This window comes from Apium graveolens, chromosome 10, assembly GCF_009905375.1.
Source record: "Apium graveolens cultivar Ventura chromosome 10, ASM990537v1, whole genome shotgun sequence".
NCBI lineage: Eukaryota > Viridiplantae > Streptophyta > Magnoliopsida > Apiales > Apiaceae > Apium > Apium graveolens.
In genome coordinates, this window is record NC_133656.1 from 226,035,581 (window position 1) to 226,047,418 (window position 11,838).

Below are 11,838 nucleotides of genomic sequence, written 5' to 3' on the forward strand. Positions count from 1 at the left end.
TCCAAATGACTTATCGAGAAGTCAGGAAAGCTACTAGAGAACTCAGAGAGATATCGACAAGTCAAGAAGACATGAAGGTTGGAGATATCGACAAGTCATTTCTTCACCAGAGAACTTAGAGTTATCGACAAGTCTACATTCATTAGAGAACTCTGAGTTATCGATAAGTCAAAGTTCACTAGAGAACTCAGAGATATCGATAAGTCAAAATTCACTAGAGAACTCTAAGTTGTCGATAAGTCAAAGTGAAGACATGATGCTGAGAGATCTTGACAAGCAAAGTTTCATTCGAGAACTCAGAGACCTCTATAAGTCAAATTCACTAGAGCATTTGAGATCTCGATAAGTCATTAAACTTATCAAGATGTCAAGATCTCTATATGCCTAATTGGAGATCTCGAGTGAAATTCTTAAAGTACAAAATCACAGACCAGTTCAATATTCAAGATAAACAATCAACAAACAATCCAACCAGCTGGATTGACAAGTCTACAAAAAGCAGCTTGAAGAATGTGCAAGATCAATGGTGAAGATTAACTGACAGAGGAAGATCAAGATAATCAGAGGATGCTAAAGATATGCTAAGCCAGAATTGGAAGAGTTACTTTTCTATAAATAGAAATGACAAGTGACATTTTAGAAAAGATAATAGCATGTCTTATTGTACACTGTGTAAACCAGCAGTTAACTAAACTATAGGTCCTTCAGTCAGGAGTAACAATTTAGATAGAAATCTTGTACTCTCTCAAGAAGAAGCTAAGATCTTTAAACAAAGAGCCTAGAAATTTTTTAACAAAACATTCTTGATTTTTAATATAAAAATTAAGTTAGTTTGAAAAGATTGTGTTCTTGTTTATTGCATGTTTATTTACTGCATTAACACATCATCTCTACAAGATTAAATTTACTTTGTTCAACAAAAAATATTCAAGAAAAGCTCAAAAACAGTAAAACATATTCACCCCCCGGTGTGTTATTCATTTTCTAACAGTGGTATCAGAGCAAAATCTAAATGTAAACATATTCAAGATCTTGGAAGAATGAATACACGGAAAATCAGTAGCATCAAAATTCCTACCTTTGACAAAGCTAACTACACTCTTTGAAAAAGAAAATAATGTTGTTTATCAGGATGTCCAATCCACTCTACATTCAGATCCTCAAAAATGGGCCCTTCACTCTTATGGTTAGAGTTGAGGATCTACAGATGAAGATATGGTTATTCTATCTCATTATGCTCCAAGGACCCTGCAGAATACTCTGAGCCTGAGAAAGAGAAAGTCTCCCTAGATAGTGGTTTGCAGTTAATCTTAATTGAGTCACTTGACAATGTAATGTATAACACATTGTCAACTGTGACACTGCAAAACAGATCTGGGAAAAAGATAGAGATATTGTGTGAGGGAACTGACGAAGTTAGGTCAAACTAAAGAAGAATACTGATTTCACAGTATAAGGGTTTATGGCAAAGCCAAAGGAAAGCATTACCGAAGTGTTTGAAAGATTCAATAAGCTGATAAATGACTTGCAACTTTATGATAAATACTATGAAGCTGAAGAAGTGAACCTAATGTTCTTGCTTACTCTCCCTGATCATTTGGAACAGAAAAATCTCAGCAATCAGGGAGGGAGAGGCTTGATCAGAATAACACTGGAAGTTCTATATGGTATCTCAAAATACTGGAAGTACAGAGAGCCAGCGCGCCCGCGCTGATAAAGCGCCCGCACCGTGTCGGGATGACAGATTCCTGTTCTACTTGGTTTTCTGAGGAAAGAATTCTACACTCTATGGGGCTGCTATATATACATCTCTAGGTCATTTTTAATAAATATCAAGATATATCAAGCCAGAGACATATCAAGGAGAGCCGTAAGAAGACCGTTTTTACCATAATTCAACGAAGGCGAAGAAGATCTTGTTTTTACTTGTGAATCTTTGTTTTAATTTGTATTTGGATACTAGTTTTTCTTACTTGTGAACCTTTACTTTTGTTTGTACTTGGTTTTATTTATTCGTTATAAAGACTACGTTTGTTATACCATGCTTTCATCGGAACCCACGTTGATGATGAGTCTGATCATGGGCTAATCATTATCGTGAGGTTCTAGCGGATTATTTATGGATTTCTTTAGTTAAATTGTTTTGATGTTTTAGGATGTGGTGATTGATTGATATCCTAGTATTGGTTGTGCGTATTCATCTTATAAGCGTTGCGAACTTATAAGATAGTGTGTTATTCTTAATGAAGCGAAAGTGAATTTAAGGATTTAGAACTTGCCATGCTAGCATAGGTTCATGTGTTATTGTTATGCATGATTCGTAGGTAATTTTACCCATCTTACTTGCCCTGTGTAATCAAGATAGCTATTGAGCTTAAACCGTTATGTTGTCAATTTTATAGACATATAGGGTCTCAATATAATTGGTGTCTATTCAGCTTCTATCTCTTTTGTGGAGTCTGATAGTATGGTACTCGTGCAACGAAATTTGGCGTTTATCAGTTCGTGTTGTCTGATTAGTGTCATCATCATTGCATGTTAAGGTTGAGAACAATAAGGCTATTGAATGAAGTATTTAATGAAGTTAGAATCCCATGTTGTCATATATATTAATTCAGTCAATCTTAATTTCATAGTTATAATAATTAGCGTATTTCTTAGTTATAAACAACCTCAATTTGTTATCATTTTAGCATTGAATAATAACCTTACATTGTTGCTTAAGTGCGTGAATTAATTAGTTAACCAATACAGTCTATGTGGGAACGAACTAGAAAAGATTTTATACTACTTGCGAACTCGTATACTTGCGTGTAATATTAGTGTGTGTTAGAGACTAACATAGATGGCTCAAGTGCTTTAATTGTAAATGAAAGTCAAACATCTTATGATGAACCAAGATCTCAAACTCCAGTTGCCTCAACAAGTGAGCAAAGAACAAATGATTCACAAGAACAGTCATTCTGGAATTGGAAAAAGATGAGTTCTACACTCTTGAAGAATGGATGAGCTAGATCAGTCAATGGCCCATTTGTCTAGAAAATTCTTTAATATTAGAGTAAAGAAGCCAAGATACTTTAAGAGTAAAGGACCGTCTTTCAACAAAGACAACAACTGGAAAGAAAAAGGGAAGTACAATTCTGATAGCAAGAATGACTACAAAACTGGATTTGTTGACAGATCAAGATAAGGTGCTTCAATTGTGATGAACTAGGCCACTTTTCTACAGAATGCATGAAACCCAGAAGGCAAAGAAAATCAAAACTTATCTTAAACTGGAAGCAAAGTATGAAGCTCTTCTGAAAAAGCAGCAAACCAAAGCTTACATTGCAGAGGGAAGGAGTTTGGGATGATTCAGATAATGATGAGGATGAGGAAGTTGGAAACTATTCTCTAATAAATTTGGGAGCAAGGTGAATCATTCTCATCAAAAGCACAGGTACCAACTCTTACCACCATTGATTTAAATGTGAATCAATATAAGGAAACTGTAGAAAGATGAGCACATAATGTTTCACACCCACACAAGCATGGTTGCTGCTAATGAAGAAGTTAACAAATTAATAAAGATAAATGAGAAGCTTGAAAGTGAGAAGCAAGAAACTGAATTGTTGTTGGTGGAGCTTGAAGCTTTTAAATACGAAAATGCAACTTTCAGCGTTCGCAACAACCTGTGCCAACCACTTATCATCCCAACCCGCAATTATCCTAATTTCAGTTGGAGAAACACTCAAAATGCGGTTCAACAGCCTTATCAACAGTATCTAGCTAAGCAGTACAACCCCCCTGGTTTTCAGCAACCGTAATATGCACCAAGATAACAACTCCAGCTGCAACAAGCCAATGAAAAATATGAATTAGAGGAGTTGAAGCTTATGTGCAAGAGTCAAGCCGTTTCTATCAAGACCTTGGAAAATCAAATTGGGAAAAATGTCAATGCCTTGCTAAATCATCAGCCTGGTACACTACCTAGTGACACTGAAGTTCCAGGAAAAAAGGAAGCTAAGGATCAAGTAAAGGCTATCACTTTAAGGTCTGGAAAGGTTGCGAATCCCAACAAACTCAAGTGTTGACTAAGAAGCTGAGGCTGAGAAAGAAGTAGCAGCAGGAAGTAGAAGTGGAACCAAGGAAGACTACTGTTGAGCACACTCCTCCTGAGGGTAATACAGGGGAGAAGCAGATTTATCCTCCACCGCCTTTTCCCAAGCGGCTGCAGAAGAAAAGGCTGGACAAACAATTTGAGAAGTTTCTGGAGGTGTTCAAGAAACTTCATATCAACATAACATTCGCTGAGGCTCTTGAGCAGATGCCTAGTTATGCAAAGTTTATGAAAGGTATTCTCTCTCGGAAAGTGAAGCTAGATGATTTAGAGACAGTTGCTCTCATGGAGGAAAAGTGTCTTTGACAGATGCTTATGTGACTTGGGAGCTAGCATCAATCTGATGCCTTTGTCATTCTTCAAGCAGTTGGACTTGCCTGATCCAAAATCGACTTATATGACCTTGCAGTGGCCGACCGTTCTATTACATATCCGCGAGGTATTGTAGAGGATGTCTTGGTCAAGGTTGATAAACTCATCTTCCCTGCTGATTTTGTCATTCTTGATTTCGAGGAGTATAAGAAGATTCCCATAATCTTGGGGAGACCTTTCTTGGCGACTGGACGAACCTTGATTGATGTGCAGAAAGGTGAGCTCACAATGCGAGTTCTAGATCAGGACGTGACTTTTAATGTATTCAATGCTATGAAATTTCCTACTGATAGAGGAGTGCTTAAAAGTGGAGTTGGTCGATTCGGTGGTCATATCAGAACTTGATCAATTGCTAAGGTCCGATGCCTTAGAAAAAGCCTTGTTGGGGAATTCGGATAGTGAAGATGACGAAGGTGAAGAACAATTACAGTATTTGAATGCTTCTCCCTGGAAGAGGAAGATAGATATGCCTTTTGAATCTCTTGGAATGGAGGAATTGAACAAAGCTCCTAAGCGCCTCAAGCCATCTATTGAGGAAGCTCCCACTCTTGAGCTTAATCCTTTACCTGAGCATTTGAGGTATGCGTTTTTAGATGATGCATCTACTCTGCCTGTTATTATTGCATCTGGCCTTTCAGGTAGTGATGAGGAAAAGTTTTTGAGGATTCTGAGAGAGTTCAAATCGATAATTGGATGGACTATAGCAGATATCAAGGGAATCGGCCCTTCTTACTGCATGCATAAAATTCTTCTAGAGGAAGGTAGCAAGCCTACAGTCGAGCAGCAAAGAAGACTCAATCCAATCATGAAGGAGGTAGTGAAGAAGAAAATTCTTAAGTGGCTAGATGCATGGATCATCTAACCTATTTCTGACAGTTCATGGGTAAGTTCGGTTCAATGTGTGCCAAAGAAAGGTGGAATTACTATGGTAGCAAATGAGAAGAATGAGCTTATTCCTACTAGAACAGTCATGTGGTGGAGAGTTTGCATGGACTACAGGAAGCTAAACAAAGCCACTAGGAAGGATCACTTCCCTTTGCCCTTCATTGATCAGATACTTGACAAGTTGGCCGGTCATGAGTATTATTGTCTTCTGGATGGTTATTCAAGTTACAATCAGATTTGTATTGCTCCAGAAGATCAGGAGAAAACTACCTTCACTTGTCTATTTGGTACTTTCGCCTTCAGACGAGTTTCTTTTGGTCTGTGTGGTGCACCAGCCACATTTCAGAGATATATGATGGCCATCTTTTCTGATATGATTGGCCAGAATGTGGAAGTGTTCATGGATTATTTCTCAGTCTTTGGCGATTCTTTTGATAAATGCTTGCAAAATCTTAGATACGTTATCAAGAGGTGCGTTGAGGCCAATCTGGTTCTCAATTGGGAGAAATGTCACTTTATGGTGCGTCAGGGCATTATTCTTGGGCACAAGGTTTCTAGTAAAGGTCTAGAGGTGGACAAGGCCAAGGTGGGGGTCATTGAGAATCTTCCTCCACCTAATTCTGTTAAGGAAATTCACAGTTTTCTTGGTCATGCGGGTTTGTTCATGCGTTTTATCAAAGACATCTCTAAGATTTCAAAGCCGTTGTGCAGTTTTTTAGAGAAAGATGTTCCTTTCAAGTTTGATGATGAGTGCCTTACAGCTTTTGAGACATTGAAGAAGAGTTTAATCACGGCACCAGTCATAACTGTACCTGATTGGAATGAACCTTTTGAGATGATGTGCGATGCAAGTGACTATGCAGTTGGAGCAGTTCTTGGGCAGAGGAAGAACAACATATTTCATGTGGTCTACTACGCTAGTAAGACCCTAAATGATGCTCAACTGAATTATACTACTACAGACAAAGAACTTTTAGCTATTATCTATGTTTTTTAGAAATTTTGATCTTATCTACTTGGGACTAAGGTAACAGTTTTTACTGATCACACTGCAATTTAATATATAGTCTCAAAGAAGGACTCGAAGCCTAGGTTGATTAGATGGGTTCTTTTACTTCAAGAATTTGAACTAGAGATCAAGGATAAAAAGGGGACTGAAAATCAAGTCGTTGATCATCTCTCGCGTTTATAGAATCCTAATGCTACTTCATTGGATAAGACATTGATAAATGAATCTTTTCCCGATGAGCAGCTGTTTGGAGTGCAAGAAGAATAACCGTGGTTCGCAGACATTGTGAACTACCTTGTGAGTAATATCATGCCTCCCGACTTATCTTATGCTCAAAGGAAGAAGTTTCTACATGAAGTGGAGTGGTATATGTGGGATGAACCATTTCTTTTTTGATAAGAAGCTGACCAAATCATCAGGAGATGTATTCCTTACAGCGAAACGGAGGGGATCTTGCGATATTGCCACTCAACGGCTTATGGAGGACATTATGGTGGAGACAGCAGCTCGTGTTCTTCAAGCAGGTTTCTTTTGGCCGACATTGTTTAAAGATGCTCACTAGTTCATTTTGAAATGTGATCGATGTCAACGTGTGGGTAATATGTCTAAGAGGGATGAGATGCCTCTTAATGTGCTTCTCGAGGTTGAGGTCTTCGATGTTTGGGGAATTGTCTTCATGGGGCCATTTGTCTCATCTTGTAACAATCAATATATCTTGTTGGCAGTTGATTACGTGTCAAAATGGGTTGAAGTTAATGCGTTGCCAACGAACGATACGAAAGCGGTGCTTAATTTTTTTCACAAGCAGATATTCACAAGGTTTGGAACTCCAAGAGTCATAATCATTAATGAGGGGTCGCATTTTTGCAATCGCAAGTTCACTGCTATGATAAAAAGGTATATGTGAATCATCGCATTGCTACGACTTATCATCTTCAGACAAATAGTCAATCTGAGGTGTCTAACAGAGAGATCAAGTGCATCTTAGAGAAAGTGGTGTGTCCATCGAGGAAAGATTGGTCTTTGAAGCTTGATGAAGCTGTCTGGGCTTATAGAACAGCTTACAAAACTCCATTGAGAATGTCACCATTTTAGTTGGTTTATGGTAAGGGATATCATTTGCCTGTGGAGCTCGAGCATAAGGCATATTGGACTTTGAAGAAGTTGAATCTGGACTTGGATGCGTCTGGAAAGAAGAGGATGCTTCAATTGAATGAACTCGACGAATTTCGACTTCAAGCTTATGAGAACAACAAAATGTACAAGGAAAAAGTCAATAGGTGGCACGATCGGTGTCTAATGCTCAAATCATTTGTGCCGGAGCAACAAGTTCTTTTGTTTAAATCTCGTCTCGGTCTTTTTCCCGAAAAGTTGAAGTCAAGATGGTCAGGGCCGTTTATTGTCAAAACTGTGTTTCCACATGGAGCGATGGAAATTTTTGAGAATGATCTGGGCTAAGCATTCAAGGTAAATGGTCAGAGGTTGAAGCATTATTATGGTGACATGACAAACCGCGAGGTGGTTAGTACCGTTTTATTGTCCATTTGAGCTAGGGATTCTACGTCCAGCTAGCGACGAAAAAGAAGCGCTTCTTGGGAGGCAACCCAAGTTTGTTTACATTAGTAAGTAGAGGAAGTAAGAAGAAAGGAGAAAATCACAAAAAAAATAGAAAAGAAAAAAAATCAGGGCCAACTACAGAAGCTAGGCGCGCCCGCGCTGACCAAGCGCGCGGCCGCGCCATTTTTCCAGTAACCAAGTGCGCCCGCGCTGATCTAGAGTACGACCGCGCCGATTTTCCAAAGAGTGAGCGCGCCCGCGCTGTCCTAGTGCATGGCCGCGCCGAGTTCCTGTTTAAAAAAATAAATAAAACAGCATATTTATAAGGTAATTTCGGGACTTTTAATCAAAAATAACTTCTAACCCAATTTTTACTCTTCCACATCCCATAATTCCCTCTCATAATCAATTCCATTATTCCCACGATTCCCACAATCAATTCCCACTTTTATTCCTTATAGAATTCACACATTTACACCTATAAATACACACACTTATACACAACTTCTCCACCAATTCACAAACTCTCAAACACAAATTCTCTCTAAATATTTAAGCTTTTAGTCTCTCTTCTTCAATCCCGATGGCACCGAAGAGGCAAAGAATGCAAGTAGATAGCAGCACCATCGACTCTTCATCTGCGGGTGGTGTGAGGCCCAGGTTTTCTACTCCTGAGGCTGAAGAGGAGTACACGAGGCTTCTCTCGAAGCCTATTGCTAAGGAGCGAGGGTTTCTACCAGCAGGGAAGGATGGTAAGCTGTTAGAGATGATTCTCGAGATGGGATGGGTTTCTTTTTATGAGGTGCCCGCTGCTGTGCCCATGAGTGTTGTGTGAAAGTTCTATGCGAATGCCAAGGTGGAGAAAAATGGTTTCACAGTGGTGAGGGGAAGGACTGTAGAGTACAGTGCTGATGCTATCAAGACAGTGATTGAGTATCCCGCGAGAAAGGTGGTTTAGGACACTTGAAATGATAAGACTCCGGAGGACTTTGATTTGGATCTGATCGTTATGACTTTGTGTGTGCCTGAGACTCACTGAAAGTTCAAGAGGGGAACTACTGATTACTCCACGTTCCCTGCATTGTGAATAAACTGGTTTGCATGGGCTTGGAACTCGTTTATGTGTGCTAACATCATGTCATCTTCGCATGTGCGTGAGATTACTGTGGAGCGTGCTCGTCTGCTTTGGGGTATTCTTCAGGGTGATTACATTGATTTGGGGATGGTGATATATCAGGGGATTCTGAGATTTTTTAGGGGAGGTATTACAGGTACTATTTCGTACGCGTCCGTTATGACAAAGTTGTGCGTGGCAGTTGGTGTTCATTGGCCTGCACATGAGGAGCTTCAGTTTTCCAGTGCTCCTATTGAAAGTTCTATGTTGCACAACATGGTTGAGTGGGGAGGAGGTAAGCCTGATCCTAAGGGGCTTGGTTACACATTTGATCATCTGCCAGGAGGTGTGCCCCGCGATCAGATGTATGTTGGTGATACGCAGAAAGCAAGTAGAGCAGCGTGGAGAGCTCAGTTAGGAGAGGAGGCTGGTTCGTCGGAGCAGCAGCAGCAGGAGCCAGCAGGAGCAGATATTGGAGTTGGTTTAAGCTCGATGCAGTATAGGCGTCTAGCTAGGAGGATGGATGCGATGCATGACATCCATAGTCGGTTTGCACACGATCTCACCCAGGCACTTGGGACAGCTTTCAGAGCCACCAGTGTTGACATCCAGTGGCCAGTTTTTGGTGAGGATTCTGTGTATCCGCCTCCAGACGCGCCTGACACTCCACCCGCTGAGGGTGAGCATTCTGATTAGGAATTCCTGATTCCTTACTATTACCTTCACTGAGGACAGTGAATATTTTAAGTTTGGGAGTAGTAATTGAAGGAATATGTTTTTGGTGAGTCTCATATAGTTTACATATTCATGATAGTTTAGTTCATATAGTTTGCACATTTTTCCATATAGTTTATTTATTTTGATAGTTTTATGTTATTTTGTTCATATAGTTTTTATGCTTTTACATTATAACATGATCCCTGAGATAATTTTTCCCGACTGACTTGTGATATTGATGTTAGTGTAGTGATGTCGTGTTTAGAGATGTTAAGTCGTAGTAAGTTTATTTGCATGCTAGAGACACTTGAATATCACTAAGTCTTATAGGTTGCTAGAGTGCTAGATCATAGTCATGGTTTGTTGTTTTGTTGAGGTATAATCGCTTGTTTATATTTAGAATTTAGGATATTCTCCTAATAATAAAAACATGGATATTTTAAAATTGGAGGAAATTGAAGTTCATTGCTAGTTGTGTGGCTAGGTGTCAAATGGCTAGTAGCCGTCTCATATTTATATGAGTAGTCTAGGTTTGGATGAGATGGAGCGAAATGCACTCATTCCAAAATTCGTAGAAAAAAAATATAAAAAAAAAGAAAAATAAGTGTTATGTATAATTGATCACGAGTGGACTCTTTAGTACTCGAGTTATTAAGTTCTTAGGGACTTTGTGCCTAGTGACCTAAGGCTTTTATAGTCTGGGATCCGCTAACCTAACGCTCGCTACATGGGTACTATTGTATAAGTCTTTTGTGGAACTCACTTATTGCACGATCAAATAAGCATACTGATATTATTTTATTGAGAATAAAAGCATGAATCCATGTTAAACTTCGATATAGAATTGAAGTGTTATAAGTTATTTTGAGTCTAGTTTTATACTGTTTATAAACTTGCGATTGTCTTGATAAGTAGTGAGTCATGATTGTCGATCTAGTTGCGATAGTATATCTGTAAGCATCTGCACACACGCACGTCTCTAGTTTGTAAGTTGATTTGTATGATTTAACTGATCTTTATGCGAGTAACTGCATTTGTTGATATATTGCTTGTCGATTGGTTTAGTTATTCTATTGGGATCGTTGCATTCATATTAGTTGCATTCATGCATTTTTATTTTCTTATTCTTTGAGTCTGTTTATGCTTGAGGACAAACATCGATTCAAGTTTGGGGGTATGTTGAGTGGCATTTATGACACTTTATAATGCTCTAATAAGATTTGAATTGATGTGTTTGTACTCAAGTTGTTAAGTGTTTTAACGTGTTTCGAGTGTTTTTGCATTTCACGCATTATCTAGGTAATCAGGTGAATTAGCATTGTTATGGTGCTAATTTGGTGTCAAGGTGGTGTTGGAATAAAACCTCATTGAAAGCCGGCTCGAAGCTGCAAGAAAAATGAAGAAAATTTTTTTTGGCAGAAGCCCAGCGCGCGGCGCTTAAAGTACAGAGAGCTAGCGCGCGGCCGCGCCATCTCGGGATGACAGAATCCTGTTTCTACTTGGTTTCTGAGAGAAAGAATTCTACACTGCATGGGGCTGCTATATAAACATCTCTAGGTCATTTTTAATAAATATAAAGATATATCAAGCCAGAGACATATCAAGGAGAGCCGTAAGAAGACCGTTTTTAGCACAATTCAACGAAGGCGAAGAAGATCTTGTTTTTACTTGTGAATCTTTGTTTTAAGTTATATTTGGATGCTAGTTTTTTTACTTGTAAACCTTTACTCTTGTTTGTACTTTGTTTTATTTATTCGTTAAAAAGACTACGTTTGTTATACCATGCTTTCATCGGAACCCACGTTGATGATGAGTCTGATCATGGGCTAATCATTATCGTGGGGTTCTAGCGATTTATTTATGGATTTCTTTAGTTAAATTGTTTTGATGCTTTAGTATGTGGTGATTGATTGATATCCTAGTATTGGTTGTGCGTATTCGTCTTATGAGCGTCACAAACTTATAAGATAGTGTGTTAATTCTTAATGAAGCGAAGGTGAATTTAAGGATTTAGAACTTGTCATGCTAGCATAGGTTCATGTATTATTGTTATGCATGATTCATAGGTAATTTTACCCATCTTAA